Below are 20,132 nucleotides of genomic sequence, written 5' to 3'. Positions count from 1 at the left end.
TTTCTAGCATTTGTAGACTTAGAGAAAGCTTTTGACAATGTTGATTGGAACACTCTGTTTCAAATTCTGAAGATGGCAGGGGTAAAATACAGGGAGCGAAAGGCTATTTACAATTTGTACAGAAAGCAGATGGCAGATATAAGAGTCGAGGGGTATGAAAGGGGAGCAGTGGTTGGGAAAGGAGTGAGACAGGGTTGTAGCCTATCCCCGATGTTATTCAATCTGTATATTGAGCAAGCAGTAAAGGAAACAAAAGAAAAGTTCGGAGTGGGTATTAAAATCCATGGAGAAGAAATAAAAACTTTGAGGTTCGCCGATGACATTGTAATTCCGTTAGAGACAGCAAAGGACTTGGAAGAGTAGTTGAACGGAATCTACACTGTCTCGAAAGGAGGGTATAAGATGAACATCAACAAAAGCAAAAGGAGGATAATGGAATGTAGTCGAATTAAGTCGGGTGATGCTGAGGGAATTAGATTAGAAAATGAGACACTTTAAAAGTAGTAGATGAGTTTTGCTATTTGGGGAGCAAAATAACTGATGATGGTCGAAGTAAAGAGGATATAAAATGTAGACTGGCAATGGCAAGGAAAGCGTTTCTGAAGAATGAAAATTTGCTAACATCGAGTATAGATTTAAACGTCAGGAACTCGTTTCTGAAAGTATTTGTATGGAGTGTAGCCATGTATGGAAGTGAAACGTGGACGATAAATAGTTTAGACAGGAAGAGAATAGAAGCTTTCGAAATGTGGTGCTACAGAAGAATGCTGAAGATTAGATGGGTTGATCACATAACTAATGAGGAGGTATTGAATAGAATTGGGGAGAAGAGGAGACTGTGGCACAACTTGACTAGAAGGGATCGGTTGGTAGGACGTGTTCTGAGGCATCAAGGGATCACCAATTTAATATTGGAGGGCAGCGTGGAGGGTACAAATCGTAGAGGGAGACCAAGAGATGAATACACTAAGCAGATTCAGAAGGACGTCGGCTGCAGTAGATACTGGGAGATGAAGAAGCTTGCACAGGAGAGAGTAGCATGGAGAGCTGAATCAAACAAGTCTCAGGACTGAAGACTACAACAACAACAACAGACCTCAGGATGTACCCCATCAACCGATCCCGTAGTTTAGCTAAGTTGAGGCATAATTTATTTTTTCCCCGAATAGCTTCAGAACCTCCTCAATAATTATTCCATCTAACCCTCTAATCTTTAGTATTAGTCTGTAGCAATACATTTGTAAAGCTCCTACTCTCTTCACGTCTGAGGTGTTTGTCGTCCATGTTTCACTTCTAAGCAAGGCTACACTCTAGACAAATACACTTAGAAAATGTTTCCCATCATTTTAGGGATATGGCAGCAAGAGAGGGGAAGAAAACCAATGTGCACTGCGTGTGCATACAGGGTGTAGTCATTCCAGATGTGGAAAGGGTCCTTCAGGATGCCATGAAGGGTACAGGGTGCAGCCATCTGCAGGTGGTCACTCATGTCGGCACCAATGATGTGTGTCGCTATGGATCGGAGGAAATCCTCTCTGGCTTCCGGCGGCTATCTGATTTGGTGAAGACTACCAGTCTCGCTAGCAGGATGAAAGCAGAGCTCACCATCTGCAGCATCTTCGACAGAACTGACTGCGGACCTTTGGTACAGAGCCGAGTGGAGGGTCTGAATCAGAGGCTGAGACGGTTCTGCGACCGTGTGGGCTGCAGATTCCTCGACTTGCGCCATAGGGTGGTGGGGTTTCGGGTTCCGCTGGATAGGTCAGGAGTTCACTACACGCAGCAAGCGGCTACACGGGTAGCAGGGGTTGTGTGGCGTGGACTGGGCGGTTTTTTAAGTTAGATGGCTTCGGGCAAGTGCAGAAAGGGCAGCAGCCTCAAAGGATACGGGGCAAAGTCAGGACATGCGGGGGCCAAGCAGCAATCGGTATTGTAATTGTAAACTGTCGAAGCTGCATTGGTAAAGCACCAGAACTTCAAGCGCTGATAGAAAGCACCGAAGCTGAAATCGTTATAGGTACAGAAAGCTGGCTGAAGCCAGAGATAAATTCTGCCGAAATTTTTACAAAGGCACAGACGGTGTTTAGAAAGGATAGATTGCATGCAATCGGTGGTGGCGTGTTTGTCGCTGTTAGTAGTAGTTTATCCTGTAGTGAAGTAGGAGTGGATAGCTCCTGTGAATTATTATGGGTGGAGGTTACACTCAACAACCGAGCTAGACTTATAGTTGGCTCCTTTTACCGACCTCCCGACACAGCAGCATTAGTGGCAGAACAACTGAGAGAAAATTTGGAATACATTTCACATAAATTTTCTCAGCATGTTATAGTCTTAGGTGGAGATTTCAATTTACCAGATATAGACTGGGACACTCAGATATTTAGGATGGGTGGTAGGGACAGAGCATCGAGTGACATTATACTGCGTGCACTATCCGAAAATTACCTCGAGCAATTAACAGAGAACCGACTCGTGGAGATAACATCTTGGACCTACTGATAACAAACAGACCCGAACTTTTCGACTCTGTAAGCGCAGAACAGGGAATCAGTGATAATAAGGCCGTTGCAGCATCCCTGAATATGGAAGTTAATAGGAATATAAAAAAAGGGAGGAGGGTTTATCTGTTTATCAAGAGTAATAGAAAGCAGATTTCAGGCTACAGATCAAAACGAAAATTTCTGTTCCGACACTGACAGTGTTGAGTGTTTATGGAAAAAGTTCAAGGCAATCGTAAAATGCGTTTTAGACAGGTACGTGCCGAGTAAAACTGTGAGGGACGGGAAAAACCCACCGTGGTTCAACAACGAAGTTAGGAAACTACTGCGAAAGCAAAGAGAGCTTCACTCCAAGTGTAAACGCAGCCAAAACGTCTCAGACAAACAGAAGCTAAACGATGTCAAAGTTAGCGTAAGGAGGGCTATGCGCGAAGCGTTCAGTGAATTCGAAAGTAAAATTCTATGTACCGACTTGACAGAAAATCCTAGGAAGTTCTGGTCTTACGTTAAATCAGTAAGTAGCTCGAAACAGCATATCCAGACACTCCGGGATGATGATGGCATTGAAACAGAGGATGACACGCGTAAATCTGAAATACTAAACACCTTTTTCCAAAGCTGTTTCACAGAAGAAGACCGCACTGCAGTTCCTTCTCTAAATCCTCGCACAAACGAAAAAATGACTGACATCAAAATAGGGGTCCAAAGAATAGAAAAGCAACTCGAATCACTCAACAGAGGAAAGTCCACTGGACCTGACGGGATACCAATTCGATTCTACACAGAGTACGCGAAAGAACTTGCCCCCCTTCTAACAGCCGTGTACCGCAAGTCTCTAGAGGAACGGAAGGTTCCAAATGATTGGAAAAGAGCACAGGTAGTCCCAGTCTTCAAGAAGGGTCGTCGAGCAGATGCGCAAAACTATAGACCTATATCTCTGACGTCGATCTGTTGTAGAATTTTAGAACATGTTTTTTGCTCGCGTATCATGTCATTTCTGGAAACCCAGAATCTACTCTGTAGGAATCAACACGGATTCCGGAAACAGCGATCGTGTGAGACCCAACTCGCTTTATTTGTTCATGAGACCCAGAAAATATTAGATACAGGCTTCCAGGTAGATGCTATTTTCCTTGACTTCCGGAAGGCTTTCGGTACAGTTCCACACTGTCGCCTGATAAACAAAGTAAGAGCCTACGGAATATCAGACCAGCTGTGTGGCTGGATTGAAGAGTTTTTAGCAAACAGAACACAGCATGTTGTTATCAATGGAGAGACGTCTACAGACGTTAAAGTAACCTTTGACGTGCCACAGGGGAGTGTTATGGGACCATTGCTTTTCACAATATATATAAATGATCTAGTAGATATTGTCGGAAGTTCCATGCGGCTTTTCGCGGATGATGCTGTAGTATACAGATAAGTTGCAGCATTAGAAAATTGTAGCGAAATGTAGGAAGATCTGCAGCGGATAGGCACTAGGTGCAGGGAGTGGCAACTGACCCTTAACATAGACAAATGTAATGCATTGCGAATACATAGAAAGAAGGATCCTTTATTGTATGATTATATGATAGCGGAAAAAACACTGGTAGCAGTTACTTCTGTAAAATATCTGGGAGTATGCGTGCGGAACGATTTGAAGTGGAATGATCATATAAAATTAATTGTTGGTAATGCGGGTACTAGGTTGAGATTCATTGGGAGAGTCCTTAGAAAATGTAGTCCATCAGCAAAGGAGGTGGCTTACAAAACACTCGTTCGACCTATACTTGAGTATTGCTCATCAGTGTGGGATCCGTACCAGATCGGGTTGACGGAGGAGATAGAGAAGATCCAAAGAAGAGCGGCGCGTTTCGTCACAGGGTTATTTGGTAACCGTGATAGCGTTACGGAAATGTTTAACAAACTCAAGTGGCAGACTCTGCAAGAGAGGCGCTCTGCATCGCGGTGTAGCTTGCTCGCCAGGTTTCGAGAGGGTGCGTTTCTGGATGAGGTATCGAATATATTGCTTCCCCCTACTTATACCTCCCGAGGAGATCACGAATGTAAAATTAGAGGGATTCGAGCGCGCACGGAGGCTTTCAGACAGTCGTTCTTCCCGCGATCAATACGCGACTGGAACAGAAAAGGGAGGTAATGACAGTGGCACGTTAAGTGCCCTCCGTCACACACCGTTGGGTGGCTAGCGGAGTATAAATGTAGATGTAGATGTAAAGTTACATTAGATGTTAACAAAATCCTCATTTACAGAAGCGATTTTCTTGTGATTGCCCTTCTGCATTTCATATCCTGTCTACTACAGCCATGTCAGTTAATTTTCAGTCGACATACCAAAATTCATGTACTACTTTTAGTGACTCATTTCCTAATCTGATTTTCTCGGGATCGTCTTATGTAATTCGACTGTCTTCCATTTTCCTTGGTTTACTTTTGTTAATTTGCATGTTTTAACCTCACCTCAAGATACTATCCATTCTAATCAGCTTCTCTTCAAATTGTGCAAATGGCTCTGAGCACTATGGGACTTAACATCTGAGGTCATCAGTCCCCTAGAACTTAGAACCACTTAAACCTAACCAACCTAAGGACATCACACACATCCATACCCGAGGCAAGATTCGAACCTGCGACCGTAGCGGTCGCGTGGTTCCAGAATGAAGCGCCTAGAACCGCTCGGCCACCGCGGCCGGCAGCTTCTCTTTCAAGTTCTTTGTCATCTCTGAGAGAGGTACAATCGGCGAAGTAAAAGTACTATTTCTTCTCTTTAAACGTTAATTTCGTTTCGAAATTTTGCTTAGTTTCCTTTACTGTTGACTCACAAGAACACCCTGAATGCGAGGTCGCAAGTTTAAGCTTTAGTAATGCGCATTTGAAAGTGTTGTGTTAGTAATTATGACTGGAAAAAATATTAGTCGCTAATGACTTACCATGGGCATCAGAAAATGAGTGCCCGGGAGGTGCAGAGATCAACTGTCTATGAGATGTATGTTTTACACTTCACAAAATGGATGTCGTCGACATTCCAAAAATATTCAAAACAAAGCATTAACTTGGACCATGAACACCGAATGAAACGATCTCTTTGGGAGTTACAAACTGTGCAGGGCGTTCAGCTAGGTAACCACTCTTAAAGATTGCATATCGAATCATATTAGTGTAACGGTGCGATGAGAACTGACGGAATGTGATGGCATGTAACCGAATGCGAAACACTCTGTCGTGGAGCTTATCGTGAAACTGGCTATCCTTCAAGGCGTAACTTCAGATAATGCGAAAATATGTTTTATAGGGAAGCAAAAATCTATCTACCAGGGCCTGCAACTATCCAGCGGTTCCAGGTGGTATGAATTGCAGTGTCACACACTGTTCAGGAGGAATATTTTGCCCTATAGGAGTAAGATTTCTACACGCAGACCAAGAATCAAGCAAAAGCAATTTTGACCAGCTATTGGCCAAAAGCAGTGCCCACACCATAGTCTTAGTTTTTACCTCGATTTTCACACTCTTGCTTTCTGTGAGGTGAATGTTCCCTACTGCCCATGCAAGATCATACTTAGTACACTTTGCTTCATTTTATGGACTAAAATAATTACGAATTATTCTCTATTGTAATAAATATTAAAATGATCATTCAATAATTACCATGAAAAATAACAATATTCAATTATACAGTGGAATATAGCGAACCGAACACATCCGTGAATTCTCTTCGTCACGAACTGCTGCGCACTGCTGCATTGGCTTTCTGATATTTTCATGTTGGTGCCCAAAAGTTGGTAGCACTTGCGCACTATGCAAAGGCTGAGCATTCACAAATGCGTATCTCAGGTTTCCTTAGGAAAAAAATACTTCTGTTGCAGCTAAGACACAGGAAAATTTAATTTACACAATTGTATCCAGGGGGTCTGAAAGGGTTAAATCAGTCTAACAGCGTCTCAACTATCATATTGCTTATTCTAATCGGCATATATTCGAAAATTTCATAAAATAAACAGCTAGTGGGCCCTTTAAAAACAATTTCTAACCAAAAATTCAATAAACTTAACTTCCATACTTCCTAATAACCAGACGCCCAGACGCGACATAGGAAAGCTACTTTGGATTCTCCATTTATACAGAATTTCCTTGATGCTCAACTAACGTATTAGCAAAAAAAAAAAAAAAAAAAAAAAAAAAAAACAAAAAAACGAAAATAAATTTTGGGATGGTTTGTCTTTTATAAATGAAAGACACTCTGAGGAACCAAAACTTCATGGTGACCTGCTTAATGCCGTGTTCGTCCACCTTTGGAAAGAAAGATAACATCGATTTTGCGTGGCATAGTTATAAAAGTTCTTTGTATGTTTTCGGAGGAATATTGCACCAGACGCCTATGCTTAGGTCACGAAATGTTTGTAAATTACGGGAGGGTAATGTTTGGGCACAGACGTCGAGCCAAGTATCCTCCGAGAAGTTTTCCATCGGGTTCAGAGCGCTGTTATTAGTGGAAAAAGACATCAAATTGATTGCACCATCATGTTCCTCGATCCACTGTAACACGATTCTTACCTCGTGACACGAACAGTTATCCTGTTGGAATATGTCATCGCCATCGTGGAACACATCAAGCATGAAGGGATGCAGGTGGTCTGCAATAATGTTAAAATAGGCCTCAGCTGTCTTTGTGAGCCAGATTACTACTACAGGTCCCATGGAAGCCCAGATGAAAGTTTCCATAGCATAGTAGTACCCCTACATGCATACGTCCGTGGTGCGTTACATATTTCAAGCAGTCATTCTCCTGGATGACGGTATATCCGGAAATGACAATCTACTTGGTGTAACAAGAATCGTGATTCATCCGGCCACATGACAAGTTTCCGTTGATGTACAGTTCAGTTCCTATCATCTTGTGACAGCTGCAATCGTAGCTGCTAATAACGTTGGGGCAGCATGAAAACACGTAGGTGTCGTCTGCCGCTGATCCTGGTGTTCAATGTGTGGTGACTGGTATGCTCCGAAACACTTGTCTGCACCAGCATAGTAATCTGTCGTCAGATCTGCCACAGATAGTCACCTGGCCTGCTATACGTTTTTTGATGAGACGTGGACACCCAACACCTGAAGATTCACGGTACTTGAAACACTTTCCACAGATGCTCACGGCATTAGCATCCGAACAGCCGATCAGCTTCGCTGTTTCAGAGATTCTCGTTCGTAGACATCGGGATATAACATTCTGTTCTTTGTCGTAGTTGCTTTTATCACTGTATTTCCCCATTTGCGACCTGCATCCTAGTTGGAATAATTCCCCATTCGTCTCTGCTCCGCTTGTACAAGGAGGTGACAAAAGTCATGGGATATTTCCTAACTTCGTGGCGGACCTCATTTTGCTCGGCGTTGTGCAGCAACTTGACGTGGCATGGGCTCCACAAGTCGTTGGAAGTCCCCTGCGGAAATATTTAGCCATGCAGCCTCTACAGCCGTCCATAACTGACCTCTCGATCCTGTCCCATAAATTTTCGATGGGATTCGCGTCAGGCGGTCTGGATGGCCAAATCATTTGTTCGAATTGTCCAGAATGTTCTTGAAACCAATCACGAACAATTATGACCCGATGACATGGCACACTGTCATCTATAAAAATTCCATTGTTGTTTGGGGACATGAAGTCCATGAATGGATGCAAATGGTCTCCTAGTAGCCGAGCGTATCAATTTCCAATAAATGATCGATCCAGTTCGACCAGAGGACCCAGTCCATTCCATGTAAGCACAACGAATACCGTTACTGAGCCACCACCAACTTGCACAGTGCCTTGTTGACTACTTGGGTCCATGGCTTCGTGGGATATGCACCACACTCGAATTCTACTATCAGCTCTTAACAAATGAAATCGGGACTCATCTGACCAGGCCACGATTTTCCAGTACTCAGGGTCCAACCGATATACTCACGAGCCCAGGTGAGGTGCTGCAGACGATGTCGTGCTGTTTACAAAGGCACTCGCGTCGGTCGTGTGCTACCATAGCCCATTAACGCCAAATTTCGCTGCGCTGTGGTTCAAATACCTCTGAGCACTATGGGACTTAACTGCTGAGGTCATCAGTCCACTGCGCTGTCCTAACGGAGGCAGAGAAAATCCCTGACCCCGCCGGGAATTATTTCCAAGCTTAATATGAAATTATATGTGGCAGAAACATATGAAGTCTCAACTTTAGGTATGATAACGAATAGAGGCAGAAGCAATGAATTAAAGTGTTTGTACCAAGGCCGGGATTCGAAGGAAGGCCCTCTGCCCACTAATGAGTATATATGTATCGTGAGCAGGCCAAGTATCTCACGAAATAAGCATCAAACGAAAAAACCACAAAGAACGAAACTCGTGTAGCTTGAAGGGGGAAACCAGATGGCGCTATGGTTGGACCGCTAAATGGCGCTGCCATGGATCAAACGGATATCAACTGCGTTTTTTTCAAATAGAAACCCCCATTTTTATTACATATTCGTGTACTACGTAAAGAAATATGAATGTTTTAGTTGGATCACTTTTTTCGCTTTGTGATAGATGGCGCTGTAATAGTCACAAAGTATAAATACGTGGTATCACATAACATTCCGCTAGTGCGGATGGTATTTGCTTCGTGATACATTACCCGTGTTAAAATGGACCGTTTACCAATTTCGGAAAAGGTTGATATCGTGTTGATGTATGGCTATTGTGATCAAACTTCCCAACGGGCTTGTGCTTTGTATGCTTCTCGGTATCCTGGACGACATCATACAAGTATCCGGACCGTTCGCCGGATAGTTACGTTATTTAAGGAAACAGGAAGTGTTCAGCCACATGTGAAACGTCAACCACGATCTGCAACAAATGATGATGCCCAAATAAGTGTTTTAGCAGCTGTCGCGGCTAATCTGCACATCATTAGCAGACAATTTGCATGAGAATCGGGAATCCCAAAAACGTTGGTGTTGAGAATGCTACATCAACATCGATTGCAGCCGTACCATATTTCTATGCACCAGGAATTGCATGGCGACGACTTTGAACGTCGTGCACAGTTCTACCATTGGGCACGAGAGAAATTACGGGACGATGACAGATTTTTTGGACGCGTTCTATTTAGCGACGAAGTGTCATTCACCAACAGCGGTAACGTAAACCGGCATAATATGCACTGTTGGGCAACGGAAAATCCACGATGGCTGCGACAAGTGGAACATCAATGATCTTGGCGGTTTAATGTATGGTGCGGTATTATGAGAGGAAGGACAATTGGCCCCCGTTTTATCGATGGCAATCTAAATGGTGCAATGTATGCTGATTTCCTTTGTAATGTTCTACCGATGTTACTACAAGATGTTTCACTGCATAACAGATGGCGATGTACTTCCAACATGATGGATGTCCGGCACATAGCTCACGTGCGGTTGAAGCGGTATTGAATAGCATATTTGATGACAGGTGTATTGGTCGTTGAAGCACAATACCAAGGCCCGCATGTTCACTGGATCTGACGTCCCAGGATTTCTTTCTGTGGGGAAAGTTGAAGGACATTTGCTATCGTGATCCACCGACAACGCGTGACAAAATGCATCAGCCCATTGTCAATGCATGTGCGAACATTACGGAAGGCGAACTACTCGCTGTTGAGAGGAATGTCGTTACACGTATTCCCAAATGCATTGAGGTTGACGGACATCATTTTGAGCATTTATTGCATTAATGTGGTATTTACAGGTAATCACGCTGTAACAGCTCATCTAAAATTGTGAGCCATATGTTTGTGACTTACAGGCAAATTAGGACTAAAAATTAGGAAAAAACTGTTTACTTGCAAAAGTCTTGTATTCGACGTACCAAAAGCTGAAAAAATGGGGGAATATAATTTTCAGTGTTACATCTGAAACGTCTTCCTATCATTTGTAGAAAATAATTCACTGTTTCTGTTGGACTCCTGGCCTGGACATAACAGCCTCTCTGTCTTTACGAGGACGACGAAAAGGCTTAATATAATTCGGATTCCACCCAGAATTAATACCGTGATTCAGTCTCTCTATAGAATGATTTTTCAACAGTCCAAAACATTCTTCAGAAAATTGTTGGGCGTTATAATCTTCGTTAGCTCTTTGTCATTTCAGGTTTATCAGTGGAACAATATTGTTAAACTTGAGACATTTCTGCATTGTCAGTTTGCATTGTCACATTTTACGAATTTGATCAAGTATGCCTGGTACGTAGCTCAATATGCACAACAGTTGGACGACCACGTATTACTCCATCCCAAATCTGCCTAAATAAAACTAGTAATTACTGTGAAGTGCCTGAATGCAAGTGTGAAAGGAAAATGTTTGTTTTCGTCTTCCAATAGACACTTCGTATTTTCGTGACGACTACAAGGAACTGTTTCATTGTTAGTAAAATATACATCGTTCAAAAATTATCGTAAGAAATGTCTGAAGGTTCAAAAAGGGTTCAGATGGCTCTGAGCACTATGGGACTTAACAGCTGAGGTCATCAGTCCCCTAGAACTTAGAACTACTTAAACCTAACTACCCCAAGGACATCACAAACATCCATGCCCGAGGCAGGATTCGAACCTGCGACCGTAGCGGTCGCTCGGTTCCAGACTGAAGCGCCTAGAACCGCTCGGCCACTCGGGCCGGCAATGTCTGAAGGAACTGATGTAAAATATGTAGTGTCAACATATTAAGTCCCGATTGATGAAAGTCTTCTATAATATAGCATCATACACTACCTTGATTTTCTTGTGTAAAAATTACATCTGAAACAGTTTAACTCTCGATATGAATTGCAAGTTACTCAAAAATTAATGATTTGAGACATTTTTGTGCGGCTTAAGTGCTTAAAATTCGTGTGCGTGCACTCTGGATTGCCCGCTACTCTCGCTATGTCCGTCCTCTTGTCACAGCTTCGTCTGCTTATTCGCAGAATCGCGCGTTAAGCCAGGAAAACCTGTGCAAACCGCTGTTATAAGCGGTTGTTCGTAAGGAAAAAATGAATAACTTTAACATAAAAAAATACTTGCAGTGCGCCTTTGCATCTAAAATTTTGGCAATGAATTTCTTTTGGCGTATTTTTCCTGTGTGAAAAATTTCAGGGCATGTTTCGACATGCTGGATTTGACTATCCACTTGTCTGTATTATGTTAACCTAGCGGCGCCTGCGAGCGCCTACTCAGGGAACCAGGGGGGAGCTTCCAAACTATGTTGTGAATTGAATATTAGAAGCATAGAGTGAGTGCCTGATCAGAGTGAATGCCTGATCAGAGCGAGTGCTTGGTCAGACAATCAGCAGAGAGCTTTCAAACCACGTTGTTAACTACTTGTTACAGGCATAGAGGGCAATGCGACGGATAACGTCATGAGACCCTGTGAGACTTTCAGTTAGTGAATAAAGCGCAAAAGTTCCGGAAGTATCGACAGTCATATTTTAGAGAAATCGCCATGTATGTGTCAGCAATCAAGCTACTGATATGTTCAGTACATTTTATTTGCAAATGAAAGAAATAATTATACTGTATTGGGACCGAGTATAAACCCGACGTATTGGCAATTCCAGTTTTAGAGACTGCAAGTGCATTCAACGTTTTTGTCGCTGCATATTAAACCTGAAGTACATGAGAATTAAAGTTTAATATCCGACAGTGATTCTGAGCCCCCGCCCACTTTCAGTATCGACTTGAGGATAAGTCAGAGATACTCAGGCTTCGTGGGACGGTCACAGCTCGCTCCCGCGTGGGGCGATGACGTCGCAAGTACGTCGCGTGGGCCCGCAAAAAAGGTTCAAATGGCTCTGATCACTATGGGACTTAACATTTCAGGTCATCAGTCCCCTTGAACTTAGAACTACGTACACCCAACTAACCTTAGGACATCACACACATCCATACCCGAGGCAGGATTCGAACCTGCGACCGTAGCAGTCGTGCGGTTCCGGACTGAAGCACATAGAACCGCTCGTCCATTATGGCCGGCGTGGGCCCGCACTTTCCCCTCAATTGATCGTTATTCTCTCAAGATTTTTATAAGTAACATAGATATCAGAATGATTGATCTAGCCTTTGTAAACGTTTCTCGATTCGGATCACTCCCTGGACTGTTTAGCGCACGCTTACGACGACTTCTGCTACGCTCTGGGCTTCGCTTCTGGCTCCGCTCACTTTTGTGAACTCCGGTGATATTGCGCACAAGAACCGCCTGTTTGTTCAGGCTGTCTCCACAGCACCGGCAGAGAAAGTGATCATAAACTGTGTTTTACCTAATAAGAGCAAAACAGAAAATAGCGTATCACAAGTGAGTAATTTTATCACTGGTACACGGAAAATAAAGCGTTAGTTAACTGATCTTCCGTTGCTTCATGGTGGAATAACTTCAATTTTATAAGTCAAAAGAAAATAATGTGGATACTATAGAACATCCATAGTTTTATACTTTTCGCCTGTAAAAAAGAAGTATCAAAGACAAACTTTACTTTCTCGATTTCTAAAATTACGACTGAGCGGGGTGACGCAGTGGTTAGCACACTGCACTCGTATTCGGGAGGACGACGGTTCAAACCTGTCTCCGGCCATCTTGATTTAAGTTTTCCGTGATTTCCCTAAATCGTTTCAGGCAAATGCCGGGATGGTCCTTTGAAAGGCCACGGCTGATTTCCTTCCCAATCCGTCCCTAATCCTAGCTTGTGCTCCGTCTCTAATGACCTCGTTATCGACGGGACGTTAAACACTAGTCTCCTCCTCCTCCTCCTCCTCTTCCTCTAAAATTACGTCGTGGAAGTCATAAAGATAACTGCCCTACCAATACCTCCATGGAAATTTACGTTTCAAATAATGATGAATGTATGCATTTCATATTTCGCGATATCTGTGTGCAGGTAACTTGCGCCGGCGCTAGGAGGGTGTTGAGGAAACGAGTATGTCTAAACGTCAGGCAAATGAAATGCGTAAAATCTTCAAGGCTCTGTTGCTGCGTTAGACAGATCTACGTGATTACGAGGCGCAATCTAACGTAATTGGCCAGATAGCCAAAAGCTTAAAGGCAGAACATACTGTGGAAAAAAGTGTAGCCTACTTTAATGCACAAAGCTTTGGGAGTATGTTTTTAAACTGAAATGTTTAAGCCGCTGATACAGAGAAACGATCTAACAATTCGAAACGTGTTTCCCATCTCGCAATGACCTAAATGGACAGATAATGCAGTACAACGGATCAGGACCATCTGATGATAGGGTTACATTATACACTTACGCAATAACTTTTGCCTACACCCACAAATCTCCATGTTTACACCGGTGTATTTACGTAATTGACGGCGTAATTGAGCTGCCGGCGTTTAATGGAGGAAAGTACCCAGCTTCGCAGAGTAAATGGACCGCTTGAAAATGAAAGTTATATCCGTTTTCATGTTCATAGTTCGTACTCAGTATTAGCGAATTATTAAGTGGTACAGGCGGGGAACAGTTGTTAGCATAAGCAGAAATGTGTGCGATTGTTAGTAACTGTTTCTCCCGTACGTCACGGGAATTCCCAAAATCTTAATACATGTAAGTGCCTTTGTGTACCCTTAATGTGAAATCACTCACGTTAGGCAGTCGAGTTAAATAGTTTATCAAATACAAGACCGGGGAATATCACTGTTTCTTTAAACTTCACAAAAATATTTCGTTAAAAGTAACTGAAGAAAATTGAAACGTAAACAATCATAAATAAAACCATAATGAACGGTTTTCTCAGTACTCTGTTCCCCCATTTTCGGTGTCAGCTATGAGTGATATTATCATGCTGGAGATGTTGAAAGTAGGTTACTATAAGAGGAACATAGCTATGGATTCCGAATAAAAAAAGTGTGATTACTTACAGCTACAAATAAAATACAATTCAAAACGTTTCCCTGAAGGATGCCGCACACTATTCTGTAAGCGTGCAGTTTATTGATTCAATTCCCGTGTCCACTCTAACATGGCTCAACTGGATTACTAGAGTCATCTGCTGCTTCCCCTGAGCAGCATCCGAGTTAGGCAATGGTGATATGTTAGTTTGGGCAGCATCCGTACTAAAATCTCTTACGACAGTAGTTTGATTGAAGGAGGCAAACAATGCAAACTAAACAAGAATACAAATTTACAAATTTGTTATCAATGAACCAGGTGCGCGCTCACACACACACACACACACACACACACACACACACACGTTTTTCTGTCCTGACGTTTCGATAAAAATAAGAAATTCAACGCTTCAACGTAATATCTAAAATAGTACAACAAAAAAGTGTAGATGGGTGATAACTAGATACAAAAGGGATGAGCCAGAGGCTCTACACCGCACAGAAATCTCCAGCAAAGCCGGCCGAAGTGGCCGTGCGGTTAAAGGCGCTGCAGTCTGGAACCGCAAGACCGCTACGGTCGCAGGTTCGAATCCTGCCTCGGGCATGGATGTTTGTGATGTCCTTAGGTTAGTTAGGTTTAACTAGTTCTAAGTTCTAGGGGACTAATGACCTCAGCAGTTGAGTCCCATAGTGCTCAGAGCCATTTGAACCATTTTTTTCTCCAGCATCAAAGTTCAAAGTGAAGTCCAGATTTTGAACGAAATTTTAAAAGTTCTACCACAGTTGTCAAGAGCTAAAACAGAGGACAAGACGTAACTTAAACTTGCTGCTGAATTCTCGTCAACATATGAAATTCACGCAGTTGAAATATTGTGTACGGTAACTGGCATATCGCAGGCACCACGGAATCCAGAGGTATGAAGCCATGCTTGAATGAGGGTGTTTTATTCGGAGGCAGGATATGAGTGATTTCGTCCCATCATGCCTGTATAAGGTACGCCATAGAGTAACAGAAGTACTCACAAGAGAGGGAGGACATGTAGTGAGGTTTTCAGCTCGTAAAAGAATCGTGCTGTTGATGTGAAACATTGCCTGATTTTCCCGGCATAGAAGTGGTCATACTCTATGATTATAAAAAGAAATTTGTCAGAGTGTCTATACTTGGGACAAATTGAGGTTATCGTAACATAAATTTAAGTTCATAGAAATCTCTCTTTAGGAGGAAACAGATTAACGCGCTTCTTGATCATTTCTAGAAGCACCTAGTCTTCTTCGGCTGCGGAAAGATGCAGCGCACTTTTATGTCTTCTTTCATCTCATGGTTTCCGTGAAATAATACGTAGCACAAGACGTCAAGAAACTTAAAACGTATCTCTTAGTATATACTCACAAATTGAAGGAGGTTTTCTACCTCAATTATCTTTGGAAGCCTGACCTTTCTCTAGTCAAACAACAGAGGAACAGTGTTGGTACTACCTTATCCGTTTTAATTTTCTCGATAGATAAATTCTGACGTTAGTCATCTTTTATTGTGTTGTGGCGCTAGCGTTTATGGTGACTGTGTGTTGTCTTTCTGGATCTGCCCCGCATACCGAGTTTTCTGTTTCCTTGTGCGGGAGTCTATCATTGCATTTGTGGCTTGAAAATGGCAGGTATGCACCTGTAGAAATATCGGCGGCAGTCGAAATCGTCACTGGGGTGCGTTTCCGTAAGTTGCTTGAACAGTTTGTATGATGTCTTCTGAACATGCAACATAGAAGCTGACTTTTATGGTAGTAGACGTTTTCTCCAGCAAGGGTTCTAACCTTATGTCGCTGAATATGAAACCATAGATTGAACCCTGATGACAACCTGTGACACCAGCCCATGTCAATCGCAGTTAATACTCATTTGTAAATAATGTTTCATCTATATTTTGTGCATACCTCGTTAATATCTATGTTTACTTCTTATTTTGTCTGAATACAAATGTTTTCTATGCGTGTACTGTAAACTGTAAAATATCATATATTTTATTGGTCAGTGTATAGGTTCCGTAGATAGAACTGTAACGATAGAAGGGGAAGGGCTAGAGTGTTGCCCGTCAGCGTTAGGCAGAAAAAAAGGGCGCCAAAGGAAAATGTGTAAGGCGAGCAGGGAGCACACCAACAGAGAACAGAGTACCAGTCGGTTAACTGTCACAGCGTACACAGTCCAGTGTGAATGCTAGGCTAAAGTACTTTTAGTTGCAAGGAATTAGAGCTTCCGATGGATGTTGGTTATGCTTTTAAAGAGGTGGAATGCTCCTAATATCCTCCATGGCAACTAGTAAGTGGAAGAAAATCCATATGTGAGCCATGTAAATGCTGAGGTTATGTATACCCAATACCCACTGACGCCGACGTAGTTCTTCGCACCGTTACCACCATGCAAAATACGATTTTCATTAAAAATGTATAACTGCATGTGTTTTTTGTGAATATATTGACAGAATTTCACTTATGTTTGCAACCGGACTGCCACTTCTCCAAGTCATGTTACCTGTGATAGGATCCTGGCTTGAATCCTAAAATCTACCTTAGTTTCATAACCTTTATGAAAAAAAATGTCCTAAACGCCACTACATCCCGAGGAACAAAACTCTCCAAACTGTCAGCTAATGAAGTTAGAGCTAAACAACACGAATAATAGCTATAGTAAGACATTCTTGACAAGGTACGACCTCAATTTCTGTTAAATCAAAATCAAATCGACCACCACGAAATATACTTTGGCCATATGGAACATCAATAATATGAGACAAATCAACATTTATATTATCTGTTTCAACATACAAAACAGTCCCGAGTTCGAGTCTCAATCCGGCACACAGTTTTAATCTGCCAGGAAGTTTCATATCAGTGCACACTCCGCTGCAGAGTGAAAATCTCATTCTGGAAGTGATACAAATAGTTGAACGCCATCTGTGCACATTACGTACACGGCGTGGAGGCATTCAACGAAAGTGCTGTGAAGTAACGAAGCTTGTTTATGTAGCAACATAACAGGATTATGCAGCCGCTACAGATAAAGCCCTAGTGCGGCTCAGAGTGGCGAAAGAGGTGGATGCGAAAGTGGATTAGTGAAACTAGATTCGCGTCTGGTGTTATCGCATCTGCCACCGAGCACGGGGTACGCTGTCCGTCCAAAAAGATGAGACGAATTTCATTCCCGGCGTTTAAGCGACAGCAGCACCGTAATTACGGTGGCAGCTTGAACTAACAACTGTAAACAACAGCTGTGCATTAGACCCATCAGTTGTGAGCCGGCTGTGTTAAGTAGAGGATGTACGGACGTAGTGTGTCAACGGTTGTTGTTTCACAAATCGAAATGGAACACAATATCTAAATGAAGTTTTTAAGATATTATCCAAGATGTTTTGAAGGCGAGAAAAATGTGTGCACAGTTCCTAACGCAAACCTTGACTCCTGAACAAAAAATGTCGTGTTGACGCCTACTGCGACTAGATTGAAATGCAAAGCGCGAACAGTTATTTTCCGAGAAAAATCACCACGGGTGGCGAGACTCGTTGTTATCAATACGAACCATAAAACGAAAAGTCGCAGAAATTCACATGAAGGGTCAGCACTTTGACGACGTAACCGCCATTCAAACCAATGTGACGCGCAATTTGTATATCATTCAAAAGAAGGGCTTCTGGCAGTTTTATATGGTTGCGTAAACGTTCTATGAATTGTACTCCTGTGGCGAGGAACCCCGTAAGGCAGCTGAAGCATTAAAACCACTATATTAACGCTCCCCTATTTATTATTAACCCAGTCTCGAAACTTTCTGGACTGATGGGCATTAATATGAAATGAAATGAGCGTATGGCAATGTTGGTCGGGAGGCCCCATCCGGTGAAGCTCGGCCGCCAAGTGCAAGTCTTATTGCAGTCGACGCCGCAATGGGCGAGTTGCGTGCCGGTTGATAGGCACTGTCGGTTTTAACATAACAAAAAAAAAAAAAGTTTGCTTTATACTATAACCGTACTTTTATTTTGCCTATCGGTTTCGGTATCAAGTCCCATAATCAGGTTATCCTATGATAAAAAGACACCGTATGTAGTCAAGATAATTCTTTCAGCAACATTTACAAAATATTTTTTCTCTGTGATAGCGAACACATTGTACAATTTGTAAGTATAAAGTAAGGCAGCTCCTAACCCTTGGCGGTCTGTCAACACGCGCGCTTCCCAAGTAGGTGGGTCATATACAAAAAGGAAACGTAAGTTCTATGCTTTAGACAGATTAATTGCTTAACATGCCTTCATAAAGCGTTGACTGTGTAGAAAGATTTTTAAATTCGGATGTTTACAACTTTTCAATGAGTGTAGCATATTTTATATTGAGCATACGGGGCGCATCACATTGAAAAATTAGCATACGATACAAGACATAGGGAATAGTTTTGAAATTTTGCACGTTACCTGTAAGGACCCGCTGATGAATACCTCATAAGAAGTGAAAACCTAAAATCACGCGAAAAGAGGGACTGGTAAGTTACTCAGTGATCAAACAGAGCGTAGGTAAAAGCAGTTTCTAGAATTGTTTACGAAATGGGTGAGGGGATGCTTCGTCATTTCGAGTACTAGACACACTTTTGACCTATAATTTACTGATCTTGTTAATAACCTTCCCCAGCCCCCTCCCGCCAACTTTTTATCTTTGACTATACTATGGTATTTATTCTAATATACCCCGCTGTTTACTATGCTTTAAATGGTTCACCTAAAGACTGACTTAAAGATGATAGAAGCCCAAGTACCATGATGTTTTAAATGCACTAGACTTACTGTTTTGATTTGGGGATGCACAAAGGAACTATTCAAGCAGTGTTCTCATCACATAGTCTTATGGCAGCACCAGAATTAGGACATAAATACTGGATCTAAGCTACAAGGGTATAACCTTCATAGCACGACCCGTTTGTATGAATTAGTGTTCTCGACCTTTGTAGTCTTCTCTTAATAGCAAAGCCCATCGATGCAGCGTCTCACGACCGCACTTTGCATACGAGGAGTGGTTATGACGACAGTAATGGGTTGAACCGCGACAAGGCATGAAGGAAGCGCGGTGCTGAGACCTCCAAGACATACATGCAATAAATTTACATAGGGTTACCAAAACTGGTAGTCGAAAACCGATTTCCCAATATCGCTTCCGGTTGGTCGTGTAAACACTACAGTCCTTATTCTGCATATGCGGTTCTAACTGCCTGGTTTCCTCTTCCACCACTGATTTTCGTTCACATGTAAACGCAGAACCGTTTTTGAAACGGGCTTTCATTATCACTTTTCGTCTCCGTTTTAAAAGTTTTCGGCAAATCTGAAAGGAGTGACTTTTTGTGCGGTGAAGGAGAAGTAGAAATATTACACTGAGCATGAAACTTTCTACTTCCGATATTTAACTGAAGAGAAATGGCCATTATGCTGACTAAATTAAGAACCTGAACAGAAAATTTCCAGAGGTTACTTGCGCAAAACTACTGACCACTGAAAACTGATATTTGACTGTCTCGCAAAATCACTTCAAGCGTTAACATGTGAACATAAAAACAAAAGTCGTTGCCGGAATTTAGTTTCCGTCTTTCGGAATTTGTGTCAGATGTAAACGTAGCAAAGATAAACAAGAAACTGGAAATGCGACCAAATATCATCAAATGACAGTTGTAGAGCAATATGTATCCACACTATGTCGCTGTTCTCTGTGGATGCGGTATATATTTTTTCAATATGCAATACTGTTATTATGATCAACACATACCTGACTAAAAGAT

At 42.3% G+C, this 20,132-nt stretch overlaps 1 long non-coding RNA gene and 1 other non-coding gene across 2 annotated transcripts in view; both read right to left on the bottom strand.

The window, feature by feature from the left end:
- The window catches only part of LOC126469566 (uncharacterized), a 208,954-nt gene that overhangs the window by 110,273 nt on the left and 78,549 nt on the right, over window positions 1-20,132 (bottom strand). The gene's annotated exons all lie outside the window — the stretch shown is intronic.
- On the bottom strand, window positions 11,067-11,150 carry Trnap-ugg (transfer RNA proline (anticodon UGG)). The gene has a single exon. It is a non-coding gene; the product is annotated as a tRNA-Pro (tRNA).

Source organism: Schistocerca serialis, chromosome 3 (genome assembly GCF_023864345.2).
Source record: "Schistocerca serialis cubense isolate TAMUIC-IGC-003099 chromosome 3, iqSchSeri2.2, whole genome shotgun sequence".
Classification (NCBI taxonomy): Eukaryota; Metazoa; Arthropoda; class Insecta; order Orthoptera; family Acrididae; genus Schistocerca; species Schistocerca serialis.
This window is presented reverse-complemented; position numbering and strand designations above follow the sequence as displayed.